This window comes from Callithrix jacchus, chromosome 1 (genome assembly GCF_049354715.1).
Source record: "Callithrix jacchus isolate 240 chromosome 1, calJac240_pri, whole genome shotgun sequence".
In the NCBI taxonomy this organism is placed as follows: Eukaryota; Metazoa; Chordata; class Mammalia; order Primates; family Cebidae; genus Callithrix; species Callithrix jacchus.
Window position 1 is genome coordinate 12514465 of NC_133502.1, and position 13029 is coordinate 12527493.

The following is a 13029-nucleotide window of genomic DNA, read 5'->3' on the forward strand; positions in this document are numbered from 1 at the left end:
TGCCCCAGTCTGCCACCCACACCAGATGTTTGTTTGTATAGAAAACTTTACTCCCAGCACTTTGGGAGGCCGAGGCGGGTGGATCATGATGTCAAGAGATCGAGACCATCCTGGTCAACATGGTGAAACCCCGTCTCTACTCAAAATATAAAAAATTAGCTGGGCATGGTGGCGCATGCCTGTAATCCCAGCTACTCGGGAGGCTGAGGCAGGAGAATTGCCTGAACCCAGGAGGCGGAGGTTGCGGTGAGCCGAGATCGCGCCATTGCACTCCAGCCTGGGTAACAAGAGCGAAACTCTGTCTCAAAAAAAAAAAGAAAACTTTACTGATGGCATGGAGTGGCAGAGTCACACAGGAATCTATTTAAAAATTAATGCTAGGCATCCCTGTTCTTTAAATGTCTCAACTACGCCACCACCAAAAGTTTCCTGCTGGCCAATATTCCCCCATGTGCCTTTGCCTTTCTCTCTCTTGAAGCCTTTCTTTCCTGTCTACTTCCTCTTACTCCAAATTCAAGTTAGCTTCCTGTAAAAAATATTAGAGCCCTTGCTTTAATCTAGCTCCAGCCCCTCCATGCTAAACATGGAGCATCTTCCATATTAAACACACCAGTATAGACATGTTATGGAGCACAACCAGTCCTCTGACATGAATTCTACAGTTGACTCTTAATAACCTTCCATCACCTTTTTCCTCCTCACTAGCACACAAAGACAATGATGATCTACATGGGACAACAGTTTGCCTAACAATTGCTAGCTTTCTAGCAGTGACATTTTCTTCTTCAAGCTTTGAGATCTTTGTTACTTCACCTCTTAAGTGAAACTATTCCCATTATGAAGTTTTCAACACATTATGGTATCTTTTCCCCTTCTGGATATGAGGAATTACCTTTGTATTTTAAAAGAGTGTGCACACACACACACACACACACACACACCCCTTAGGCTTTGGTGTTGGGGGCTGGGAACATATCTTTGATACCCAACTTAGGATTTGCTGAAAAGCTCCATATTTTCAGTGACTCTTGGTTATTTGAACCTGGGGAAGTCTGGTGTAGGGTTATCAGCTTCTTATCATGAGACCACCCGAGGACAGAGACTCAGGATGGCAGGGTCTGCTTCCTGCTATGCCCTCCTCTGATCACAGTACCTCGGGATCAGCACTGTCTGCCCTCTAATCCTATCTCTCATCTGGCAGAGGAACTGTATTTAAAGCTCTTGCTTCTGAGACAGTTGGGTATCAGCATCAATTTTGCAATTTACTTTCAGAAAGATAGCAGCCTAAGTACAGGTTTACCAAGACCACTGCTATCTTAGAATCTGACAAAAAGGAGTAAGAGCAAAAATAGGATGGAAAATGTTGAAAACACAGAAAAAGAGTCTGGTATAAACAGCATTCAATTTTGGGAGAATCTGTCCCACAAAATGTTACTTGGACCGAATGGAAGGGGATCAAAGGGCCTCAACATGCAGCTCTCCTTTCTGAGAAGGATAAATGCCATCCACTCATCCCACCACTAACATTGTCACTGCACAGCAAGGAATGAGACCCTGAGCCACAGCCTCCCCACTGGGGTTCTGCTCTACTTTTACCTCTGTTATGTAGGAGCCCAACATGTATTTGTTACTCAGTGAATAAAAGCTTTATGTCTTTCTCTGTCACCCAGAAATTTGTTGACTCTCCACTGTGAAAAATGAGGAAATTCTTGTTTCTTTACTTCCCTTGACAACCCCTCAGCTCACCCTATGTCCAATGTCAACTGGACTTACCTTTATTCCATAAGGCTTTCGAACATTCACATCTGGCCTTCAATGTACCATAGACTTTTAAACTTGTTCTCTATGATGATTCTAAAAATCAAAAAGCCAATAAAAAACATACATAATGTGACCCTGTAAATACTCACAAATGGTGTGGTTGAACTCACAAACAAGGGAATAGACACTGGTTCCTCTAACCAACGCCAAGATTGAATGGATTCTATTTTCTTACACTTCAAGCTCTTAAAATAATGCCACGTTTTAGTTTGCTTCACAGCTGGTTGTAACTTTCTCTTTCAGCTTTTTGTTTTTCTGGGAGTTGCTAATTATCTTTTATCTTATGGAGAGAAGAATTATATGACTCTTTCATTATTATTATTTTAAATATTCAATCCATGAATTCTGGTATCTGTGGAAAGGTAAACAATTTCCACTACTGTATGTTTCCTTAAAAATATCTGAATTGTTATTCTTATAAATCCGTTCCCTACACACTGTGTTAATTCCAGGGTCTTAGATTCCATCTCTTTTATATAGATTCCTTCTTATTTATATTGGGAGGCTTTTTAAAATATAATCCTTTTTTTCCTGCAGAGTTCAATGAAGGCAAATATTCTGATTGCTATTACATTTGTATTTTACTTATAAATTTAATTGATAATTTGGCTAGGTATAAAATTCAATGTTTAAAATAATTTTCCCTCAAAAGGTTGAAGCTACTGATTCATTATTTCTAGTTTTCATAGTTCTGTTGAGAAAATTGTGGCAAATTGATTTTTATTCCATGTATCCAATCTCTTTTTAGATTCTTCCTCTCTGAAAGCATTTGGATATTCTCTTCATCTTTTTGAGGGTCTAACATTTCATTCAGACTCCTTAAATTCCACAGACCTTTTCAATTTGAATGTAAAATTTTTCAGACTTAGGAAATAGTCTAATTTTACTTTTATTATTTCTTCTCTTTTGGTTCTTTTTTTCTCTTTACTCTCTATTGGGGATTTTTTTCAAGATTGATATTAGACATACAGAGTCCATCTCCTTGTCTCTTAAATTAATTTATTGTATTTTTGCATGTCTTCTGCCACTTTTTATATCTGACAAGTTGCCTGGGCACCCCCATTTGTCTTATCTATTGGTTTATTTTCAGGCTCACCATATATGAGTATAAATTAGTTTCTAAGAACTTCTTTTCTTCTCCTGTTGTGGTTTCATAGATACAATAATGGATAGTCATCAGGATACTCATAATCATAGTTTTAAAGCTGTCTTTGTTTCTCAGATATTTAGTATACTTGACGTTCCATTTATATTTATTAAAAAGACTCAGTTTATTAATGTGTGCAGCTAATGCAGGTCTCATCTGTCATTACGTTCATCTGTCTCTCCAATAAAGATATCCCATGTGGCCATGGTAACAAAGTACCACCAACTGGGTAGCTTCAACAGAAGTTTATTTTCTCACAGCTCTGGAATCTGGAAGCGCAAGATCAAGGTATTAGCAGGGTTGCTTTCCTCTGAGGGCAGGAGACTCTTTTCCAGGCCTCTCATCTATCTTCTGGAAGCCTCAGTCATTCCTTGCCTTGTAGATGGTGTTCTCTGTGTCTTCACGTCGTCTTCACTCCAGATGTATCTGTCTCTATGTCCACATTTCCCCTGTTTATGAGGACAACAGTCGTAATAGATCAGAGCCCACTCTGATGACCTCATCTTAACCCGATTATCTGCAAAGATCCTATTTTTGAAAAAGGTCACATTCCCAGGTAAGGGACGGTGGGGTGATGGTTAGGATTTCAACATCTTTTTTGGGAAAGGGGCACAATTCAACCCATAATGTCTCTCAATGGGAAATCAATGATAGATTTTGTGTTTAGTGAAAGCAGTTGGACTGGTCAATTTTTCATTGAGAAAGACTGGTCTTCTGAAGCCTCACCCGTAACCCCACCCATCAGAGCAGATCATTTAATCACTTCATTTCTTTAGAGAGCAGTTCTCTGGTCAGATACTACTGTGACCAGATGCACTACAAAAGGGGAAGGGCGGTAAAGGAAGGGTCAACTCACTTTCTTTAAAACACCAATCTTTGCCTTCTGCTTAAAGGAGAGGAATTCCTTCTCTTTATAACTTTAAATTATTTAAGTTTTTAAAGGTCAAAATATATTTTAACGAAATGTACTTAAACTTGTAGATACGCTCTGTCCAAAACCACAATCCCCCCATAAGCTGCTAAGGATCTGGAGATTTCTACCTGTGGAATGCCTGCCTGTCTCCCTCAGGGGTCTGCCTCAGTCCTAGCTGCCCTTAGGAGAGGCAGGGCTCTGAGTGAGAATTGAGCAGAGGGTCCTTGTCTGTGGACACAAGCCCTAGACTGAATTGAAATCCCCAGGTCCTGGCTGCAGTACTCTAATAAGGAAGGCCCCACTAGAAGGTCAACACGTCCCAGTGGTGCTTAAATGACAGCAGTGTTCTAGATAGATGCTGGAAAGCACAAAGGTAACTTGCAATGTGATTAAGAGGAAGGATTTCAATGGAAGCCTGGACCAGAGTTGAAAGCAACAAAACAGGGCTGTTCCTTGAATTCCAGAAGGCACGTTTTGAAATTCTAAAGAGAAATGACTGAGGCAAATTAAAAAGCGCTACTGCTCTTTAAACTAGGAATGAAACTTGGGGTACCAGTGACTCTAAAAATCCTAAGCCAACAGTCTATGCAGTTTACATCAAGGTTTGGTTCATGTTGTACTGGGGGCATTTGCCAAGCAATGTAGGATTTCACAACAGAGAAATTCGCTGTCCCAGAATATGTCTCTTGGGAGCCTGAGTCTGAACACTGGCCTTCTTAAGTGAGGGATTTGTTCAACGACAATGATTGCTAATTTCAACAATCAGAATGAATGTGGAAGCATGATGTGTGAAGATCCTGATCATGAGGGACAATTGTGCTGCCCCCTCCTCCATGACCCCTCTTCAGGAAAGCCAGCTGTCCAGGGGAAAGGGATCACATCCTTCACATGTCACGAAAGTGCTCCTGCCCAATGGCAGGTTGATGCTCACCTTTCTTTAGGATGATTTTCCCATTAAATTAGAGGAAAGGCAGTTGTCAAAAAGCTATTTCATATCAATGCACCAAGGGGCTTTCTGATTTTGTGCCAAGATTATTTGGGTATTTTAACTACTCTGATACAGTGTTTTTGGGACATTTCTGTTCCTCCATTTTCTCTTTGGTAAGGGTGCTAGGTGGTATTCTCTCTTCTGCTGGAGCTTCAATTCCCATCTGTTCTAATTCTGCCCAAGTGTCACATGAGATTCTGCCCCTATCTACTGGCTTGAACAGAAAATTAAAATACCCTCTTGAATTCCAAGTGCCTTTTGTGGTGCAGGCTGTAAACACCATCAGCACCATCAGGCTCTCAGCATGAGCTGAACACCTCCAGAACTAATGGCTGTCGCAACTTCCCACTGCCCCCAGAAAGGGTCATTGCATTTTAACTGTTGTGTCACCCTCCACGGCTGTTTGGGGGGTGCACAATGTAGGAGGAGGAGGCAGACAGCCTTTAAAATCCGTCGGAGGTCAATGTATTCCATTATATATACAGTGCTTCACATTCAATTTTAACCTTTGGTGAAATTTGCAGTGTTGGGATTTTTTATGCTAGAGCAGACACAGGAAATCACAGGTGCAACTAATTTCAGCTTTGACTTACAATCACTGTGGGCCCCTTGAATTTTTATATGAAATTCTCTCTTTAACTTGAATGTAAAGTGTCAGAAGTCTGTAGCTTGTCTCTGTAATGTACATTAATAGGTAATATTGATTTGTGGAAATTAATTACTAGAAAAACAGCTCTCGACACTTAACCAGTGTTTGGGAAGATTCGAGAGCCCCCTTGTGGCTATAATCTTCCTAAACTGAAAATCAATAAAAAGCTTTTAGCTGTTTTTTTTTGTTGATAGGTTTTCTCCCCCCTTTTTCTTTTGCTTTTGGTTAAAGCTGTTTGCTTGCTTTATGTATATGCTTTGAATTGTTTTTCATTTAGATTAACATCAATGTTACACGTCATTTCAAGAAAAGACGCAGAGATAGTAGCAGGTGTCAAGAACAGGTGACCTTTTCTTTCTGTTTATCACCAAGAAAAATAACACAAAGGGGCATGCTTAGGGAAGTTCACTAAGCAGGGAAATTACAGTTGTATGATTCTGTTGCTTAAGGGATGCACCTCCCCCACCCCAAAACACCATTTTAATCATGTATTGATTGTATAAATGAAAAAGCCACCTCTTGTAGCCCTAAGCTACATTTACTCTGAAAGTCTTAAAGATTATTTTCTCAGATTTACATACAGCAGCAAAAAGTGGGAAAGTGTCCTCATTTGAGTGTTTTAAAATCTCTAAGAAACGAATGTTGAAAACTATTACCTCTCGAAGCTTCAATCATGCCTGAAGAAAAATATTTGCAACTTAAGGTCAGTGCTCCACACTTGAATTGATGAAGGGAACACCCAAGGCAAAATTTAAACAAAACGAATTGATTTTTTTCTGGGAGACCTAAATGATCCTGCATATATTTTTCTAAATGCCTGTCATTACTTTATTAATTAGGCAGAATGGCAGCAGTGCTTCAGAGCCACTGCAGCTGAAAGATCCCATTGAACATCCATGTGCTAAGCTGGGCTTCTGGAAGAAACGCATGCTAATTATCGTGAATAAGTGGATTTTGGAGAGAACCTGATTAGGGCTCTGCATTATTTCCAGCATAATTTGGTTTTCCCTAGATGAGTTTGTGGAGTGACACTGGCATCTAGTCACAAATGAATTGCTAACCCTGCCTGCTGTTCCTAGCATGGAGAAAAATATCATGGGTGGGAGCTGAAGAAGAAAAAGAGAAGCAAAAATGAAAGAGAAAAGCCCTGGTGTCTGGGCCTGGATAAACATATGAAAGTTAATCATGGTGTCTGTTTCCCATTTTGTCTTCAATGCACAGGTGCAATTAGCAAAAATACTAGTTACACCACTTGGTTGGGAGTGAGAGAGGAGGCTAGTGCACAGGTAATGCTGGCCAAGGGGAAGTGTTGAGCAGCAACTACTTTGCTCTTTAGGAGCTGTGAAAAATTCCAAACTCTCACACTATTCTTACTGGTCTTTTTTTGATACAGAGCTTCTGCAGTGTGCAAGTACCTTTCAGAATATTCATAAAAGGCTACAAGGGTTGTTGTATCAAAAGAACTCCAAATTCATATTGAATAAGCTCCCACTAGCTAAAAATTGGATAAATTGAGCATCAATAAGGATAATGAGTACAGTGTATTGGAACTTCTTAAGTATGTTTAGATTCATGCGCTCATGGGATGTTAAAACAAACAAACAACAATTAAAATCCCGTTTGGAGGAGACTATAAGAAGCAACCCACTATTTTGAAAATTAGTAAGTAAAATGAGTCAAACATTCATTTGCCTTTTCTATATGAACTCTACCTCAGGATGCCAAATAGTTGATAAGGGTAAGTTTCTTTTTATAGAGGTATTCCAGCTAATAAATGAAAAAAGAGATGACAGAATAAGACTTTCACCATTTTGCAGCCTTCTTTTGGATGAACATCAGTGGCCACTGCCATCAGAAAAAGAGACCCCCCAGACTCCAAGTGCCTCCAGATTGAATCTGGAACACTGCCTACTTAGAAATGAGTGTATTATTTAAGACGATTCTTCCACAATCAAAAAACATACCACAAGGCATATCCATATTCTGGCAGTTCTGGCTTATTCTCTTGGGTCTTCTTTTTCAGTTGATTTCAAAGAAAACAAAAATGAGCTAATATCAGTGAAATCTTGAAACTTGTAGAATAAAGTGCTAATTTTGTGTTTTCTTTCTAATTCTTAACTGTGTTTGAGCAAAATAAGATGGTGTTGGGTAGTCAATAGATGACTCAGCACCTTAAGGTTGGGCCACGCAGTGTACCATTATATCCCAAGCACCTTGCACAGTGTTTTTCATGAGATACAGAGCCAACATGTGTACTTAAACAAACAAACTATGAACACAGGAATTGAAGTTAAAAAAAAAAAGAAGGCCCAGCTCTACAACTTTTTACCTGTTGGCCTTAAGAAAATCCTTGTATATGGCCAGGCACAGTGGCTTACACCTGTAATCCCAGCACTTTGGGAGGCCAAGGCCAATGGATCACCTGAGGTCAGGAATTGGAGACCAGCCTGTCCAACATGGTGAGACCCCCTCTCTACTAAAAATAAAAAAATGAGCCGGGCATGGTGGCAGACACCTGTAATCCCAGGTTCTAAGGAGGATGAGGCAGGAGAATTGCTTGAACTTGGGAGGCGGAGGTTGCAGTGAGACAAGATCACACCACTGCACTCCAGCCTGGAAAATAGAGTGAGTCTCTGTCTCAAAAAAAACAAAAGAAAGAAAGAAGAGAAAGAAAAAAGAAAGAAAGAAAAGGAAGGAAGGAAGGAAAGAGAAAGAAAATCCTTGGTTATCTCTGAGCATCAGTTTTCTCATCTGTAAAAGTGGGTGAAGAATCTTTCTTTTGCTGTCTCTGACATAATCTTATAGGAAAGATCAAATGAAATATTGTATGAGGAAAGTAGTTTGAAAACAAAAAATGTTAGACAAACGAAAATTGCTTTAGTTTTTGTAATATTTATTAACGCATCTTGTTTAATATTTAAAATTTCACTCTATTTGGACAGTTTACGAGGCTCTAATAATCATGGAGGTTGAAGTGTGGAGTGTATATATAAATGGTGAGGATCTGCTAGGTGTCAGCTACTGCTGGGCCCTTTATACTCATTATCTTATTCAACAATTCCCACAACACTGTGAAGTACTGATACTTCAGCTGCTTAGATAAGGAAACTAAGGCTCCCAGAGGTCCTATAAGCTAACTAAGTCACACTGAAAGTGAGGTGGGTCTAACATCAGAACTTGAATCTATCTGACTTCAAACCTATTTTCTTTTCACTCTGTGTAAAGTGAAGTTCCCAACATTCTTGAAATTATGCACTCATGCTTTGTCCAAATGAGTACAGTTTGACTTGTACTTTTCTTAAATCTCTTCCTGAATACAGGCATTGGGACAGCGAACTTCAGGATTTAGCTACCTTCCCGGAACACTTTCCTCAGTCTTTATAGCATTGTATTCAAGGAAGATCTATTTTAAGGCCAGAAAGAGCATTATGGCATAGAATGAGCTTTGGCTTTATTTCAATTCTCTTCCATAGCTATTTTCAGTCTTTATTGTTCTGAGATTACTACAGCTTTTGGTTTCTAGATTCCTTAGGTGTGTTAAAACTGAATGCACTTGCAGTAATTCCCCCTTGTCTCTAATGCCCCTTCCTCAAGTGTAAATGTGTTACAGCTTTGTGGGTGTGCTGGGCTCAGGAAAATTGTTTTTATAGCTTCTTCTAAGCTGTAAATATTCAGAGCATCCTCTGGACCCATGCACTCCTGTGCTAAAGTAGAATAAAAACCCTCTGTTCCTCCTGCTTCATGTCCACACCCGGCCTTGCAAGATGCTGCCTCTCTCTCATCTTCTGCTGCCTCCCTGCAGATAGACACAAATCCCTCACTCAGTGATGTTCATTTTGCATCTAAAGCTTTGAGTTCAACAAAGGCTAGGCCAATGCATCATTAAGTCATAAACTGAATCTCCAAGACAGCCTGATTTTCACAAGATGATGGAATAAACTGCCAAAACTGTTATCACTCTATGAATTACAGGCATCATCTAAAAGTAGTACATGACTCAAAGGGTTGTTTGATGACTGAATTGGTAAACACAGGCACAGCACTTAGAAATGTACTTGGACACAGTGTGGGCTCAATAAATGGCCACTTTACTGTTATTCATATCAATTTTTCATTGCACATGGAACATTCCATATTTTGAGTTAGCATCCTTCTTAATCTTTATTGAGGGGATGACCTTGGAGACACTCTATGTTTGAGACTTGGGAAGGAAGGGAAGCAAGTTGGAATTTCACAAGTATTTTGTTTAATATGCTAAAATGATTACCCAGTCCTGATAGAAGAATGAAGAAAAACTCCTAAAACAGAATAATCTTTCGTATAACAGAATGGCAAAATCTAGACAGAGGGAATTAAAAACAATTCTTGTGATGTTTTTGGAAAATCTGTATCAAAGCTGTCAAATATAGATTCTAAATATTGGCACGCGTGCCTTTCTCTTAAATATTCTGATTTACTTCTTTTCCCGTCCAAATTGGCTGGCGCTAAACAATTATAACAGAGACACCTCATGGTTTCTACCTGTGTAATTCTCACATTCCCTAAAAGCAGTGCCTGAGAAATTAGCTAAGAAGAGAGCATGGCTGAGCACGGAGGGCCTGATAACACAATCTGAGTGTACTATCTGGTGTTCTGCTTTGCCCGGCTGGGATTAGGGCTGCGAGTGAGACTGAATTGGGCCTTATCTCACTCCAGGGCGGCTCCAGGCTTCAGGTGGATACCCGCATGCATAAACCACAGCTTTGCAGAGCGCCTTGAGACATTCTCATGCCCAAATCCCACTGATGGAGCGCAAAGCAGGGCGCCTCTGAACCAAATAATCACCGAAGTCCCTGAATAATGCATGACAGCAGGACCCTCCCTGGCACATTTGAAACTGTGCTGGGAGGAACTGTACTCAGCAAGATAGCAAAAACAAGCCCCTGAAACATACATTCCCTGAAATTTATTCTTGCAGCAGCCACTTGGGGGAAAGTGAAAGCAAATGTGACAACCACTCGAAAATCATGGCATTTTAGTGAGTTGGAGGCTCACAGGTTTCCTGTCAATATAAGGCAGCGACACGACAAGATTTGTAATTTCCTCTTATTGATAAGTACCATCTCTCCCTCTAGGGAAGTAGGGGGCTGACTGATCATCATTAAGAAATGACCTGTATCGTGGAGAAGCCTCTTCTTTGCTGCTTTTGTTTGGTTAGTTTTGTATGATATGTGGCTTCCCATGATTAAAGTGAGCTGACACCCAGACGTTGCATACAAACTGCATCTCAAGAGGTCGTTTCTTTGAGGACTGGCACCAAATGTAATCGGGTGAAGGACCTCTATCTTTCTGATCCAGATGTTGGCTTTAATAGAGCTGCAGTGCTGATGAGTGGGATTTGATTCCACACATGTTTAGTCTAATTTGATATTCCAGATGTTCATTAAGTGGAAAATAAACAAATCTCTTGGGAAAGTTGTTTCCCCAACATCTTGTCACCAACTCCAACCAGGCTGTCCTGGAACGGCCGTCTCAGACTAAGGTTCCACACAGAGCACCTTCCTGGTCCAGCCAGGAGGGGTAGTGCCTCTTGGCTCCCAGGCAGCCATACTTCCTGTGCCCTGTGATGTCAGGCCTCATGGAATAGTCAAGTCCTCCCCAGCTTTGACTGTACCTGGATACTATGGGCAAAAACTATATTTAAGCATTTTGACAATGAAATGGGAGAGATTCTCTTGACTCAGGAATTCTACTCCTAGGAATTTATTCTCTGCACACATATTCATGGCTTAGAATGTTCATCAGATTATTGTTTAAAATAAACCCCCAATATAGAATGTTTCTAGTTGTCCCAAACTGGAGATTAGTCATATAAATTATGACACATTCATAAATGGAATATTATGCTCTTCTGAAAAGACATTGTACTCTTATGAAAGAATATTAAATAAAATGGAAAAATGTTCACCCTGTATTTTTAAGTTAACATGTTATAAATATGTTGTACATTATAAATTCAAGTAACAGATTTGAGATCATAATATAAATATATTTATAACTTTACATGATAATAAAATATATTTAACTGTTGCTAATTTTTATTTTCTTCTTTTTTTTTTTTCTGAGACAGTCTTGCTCTGTCACCCAGGTTGGAGTGCAGTGGTGTAATCTTTATTTTTATTTTCTTCTCTTTTTTTTTGAGACAGTCTCACTCTGTCACCCAGGTTGGAGTGCAGTGGTGTAATCTTGGCTCATTGCAACCTCTACCTCCCAGGTTCAACTGATTCTCCTGCCTCAGCCTCCCAAATAGTGCCCAGCTCATTTTTGTATTTTTAGTAGAGATAGGGTTTCACCATATTGGCCAGGCTGGTTTTGAACTAGTGACCTCAAGTGATCCTCCCACCTCAGTCTCCCAAAGTGCTGGGATTACAGGTGTGAGCCACTGCCTGACCTACTTTTTTTCTTTTTTACTGTTCTGTAGTTCCCATATTTTCCATAATGGCAGTACATTATTACATATTTAACTGAGGGAATAATCAATAATTTTAAAAAACGCAAGAACAGCTAAATCTGAATTATTCTTCCTTTAAAGTTATGTGGTGCATAAGTGAGGAGAGCCATAACCGAGCCTCTCCCCTCCTGAGGGGAGCCCTGTGGGCACTCCTATCCCCTTCATCTTACCTATTGAAGAGAGTAAAGATTCATGGGAAGTAAGTAGAATGAAAATGCATGAGCGCAGACAGTCTGGCTGCCTTCTAAGTCAGCATGAGGGAGAAAGTAATGGCAGCTTGGTGCCATGCGATGTGTGGCTTCTGTGTGAGGTAAGATAACCACGTGCGTGCATCACCATTTCCTCCTCCTCACATTGTGAGCACCCTTGGAACCAATGGCACTGACACACACCACTGTCAACTTCTTAAAGTTCTTTATTATGAAACTTCACAGTCCCAGTGTCCAACTTCCCATTGGCTTAGAATTATTATTCTTAAATCCCTTAGTTTGTTTTCAAGGCTTGAATCAAAGGCCTTTTCAAAGCTGTGCCAAAGGGCAGTCTGATTGCTAAGCCTTAACTGCTGCAATACCCCTATCGGATACTCTGCAGGGCAGAAAATGCTCCGTTGAGATAATGAATGGACAGCCCCTGATGAGTACACAAAGAGAGCCAAGAAATTAACTCCATTCTGAACATTTGGTAACTGACTCCTGCTCACAGCAGAGCAGGGCAGAGGGAGCTAAGCTTCACTTTGTAAAAATGCACAGATCAGCTTATGATTAAGATGTGCTGGTGGCCCGTGCATGCTCCATGGTGAGGATCAACAGTCTCCTTTAGATGCCCCAAGTCTACCCCTTGTGATCGTTCACAGTGTTCTTTGTGAGACATGGAGCTTTGGCAAGACATGGTTTGATGGGGAAAACTCATTCCAAACTGCAGGGTAAGAAAACCTAGAAGAAATGTATTATTTCCAAGATACTTCAGAAGCTCTAGGTATCTCCGAAAGAGTGGCTGATAAATGTTATATGTTTATTCACTC

The 13029-nt window shown here is 40.2% G+C and overlaps 1 protein-coding gene across 1 annotated transcript in view; it reads left to right on the forward strand.

Annotated features, from left to right (window-relative positions):
* The window catches only part of HS6ST3 (heparan sulfate 6-O-sulfotransferase 3), a 750318-nt gene that overhangs the window by 722325 nt on the left and 14964 nt on the right, over positions 1-13029 (forward strand). The gene's annotated exons all lie outside the window — the stretch shown is intronic.